Genomic DNA, 1,850 nt, shown 5'->3' with positions numbered 1-1,850 from the left:
TCTTTTGTTTTATTTATGTGGTGGATTACAGCAATTGTTTTTCTAATGTTGAACCATCCCTGCATACCAGGTATGAATCCCACTTGGTCACGGTGAATTATTTTTTGATATGTTGTTGAATTCTATTCGCTAGAATTGTTTTGAGGATTTTTGCATCTACACTCATGAGGGATATAGGTCTATAATTTTCTTTTCTTGTGGTGTCTTTACCTGGTTTTGGTATCAGGGATATGGTGGCTTCATGGAATGAGTTTGGTAGTATTCCGTCCTTTTCTATGCTCTGAAATACCTTTAGTAGTAGTGGTGTTAACTCTTCTCTGAAAATTTGGTAGAACTCTGCAGTGAAGTCATTCGGACCAGGGCTTTTTTTTGTTGGGAGTTTTTTGATTACCTTTTCAATCTCTTCTTTTGTTATGGGTCTATTTAGTTGTTCTATCTCTGTTTGTGGTAGTTTAGGTAGGTAGTGTGTTTCCAGGAATTCATCCATTTCTTCTAGGTTTGCAAATTTGTTTGAGTATAGTTTTTCATAGTAATCTGATATGATTCTTTTAATTTCAGTTGGGTCTGTTGTAATATTGCCCATCTCATTTCTTATTCAGGTTATTTGCTTCCTCTCCTGTTTTTCTTTTGTCAGTTTGGCCAGTGATTTATCAATTTTGTTGATTTTTTCAAAAAACCAGCTTTTGGTCTTGTAAATTCTTTTAATTGTTTTTCTGTTTTCTATTTCATTTAGTTCAGCTCTAATTTTTATTATTTGTTTTCTTCTGATGCCTATGGGTTTCTTTTGTTGCTCTCTTTCTATTTGTTCAAGTTGTAGGGATAATTCTTTCATTTTGGCCCATTCTTCTTTTTGTATGTATGCATTCATTGATATAAATTTATCTCTGAGCCCTGCTTTCGCTGTGTCCCAAAGGTTCTGATAGGAAGTGTTTTCATTCTCACTGGATTCTGTGAGTTTCTTTATTCCATTCTTAAGGTCTTCTATAATCCAGTCTTTTTTTGAAAAGGGTATTATTCAGTTTCCAAGTGTTTGATTTCTTTTCCCTGCTTTTTCTGTTATTGATTTCTATTTTTATGGCCTTATGGTCAGAGAAGATGTTTTGTAATATTTCAGAGTTTTGGGTTCTGCTAAGGCTTGCTTTACGGCCTAATATGTGGTCTATTCTAGAGAATGATCCAAGTGCACTAGAAAAGAAAGTAATTTGTTGCTGTTGGGTGGAGTGTTCTGTATATGTGTACAAGGTCAAGTTGTTTGATTGTGGCATTTAGATCTTCCGTGTCTTTATTGAGCTTCTTTCTGGATGTCCTGTCCTTCTCCGAAAGTGGTGTGTTGAAGTCTCCTACTATTATTGTGGAGCTGTCTATCTCACTTTTCAATGCTGATAGAGTTTGTTTTATGTATCTTGCAGCTCTGTCATTGGGTGTATAAATATTTAATATTTAATCCTTAACCATATAAATATTTAATATGGTTATATCTTCTTGGAGTATTGTCCCTTTAATCATTATATAGTGTCCTTCCTTATCCTTTCTGATGGATTTAACTTTAAAGTCTATTTTGTCAGAAATTAATATTGACACTCCTGCTCTTTTTTGATGGTTGTTTGCTTGATATATTATTTTCCATCCTTTGAGTTTTAGTTTGTTTGTGTCTCTAAGTCTAAGGTGTGTCTCTTGTAGGCAGCATATAGATGGATCTTGTTTTTTAATCCATTCTGCCACTCTCTGTCCCTTTATTGGTGCATTTAGTCCATTTACATTCAGGGTAATTATGGACAGGTATGAATTTAGTGCTATCATTTTGATGCCTTTTTTTGTGTGTTGACAGCTTCTTTTTTCCACTTGATTTT

The sequence above is a fragment of the Loxodonta africana genome, chromosome 2, assembly GCF_030014295.1.
Source record: "Loxodonta africana isolate mLoxAfr1 chromosome 2, mLoxAfr1.hap2, whole genome shotgun sequence".
In the NCBI taxonomy this organism is placed as follows: domain Eukaryota; kingdom Metazoa; phylum Chordata; class Mammalia; order Proboscidea; family Elephantidae; genus Loxodonta; species Loxodonta africana.
Note: the sequence above shows the minus strand (reverse complement) of the source record.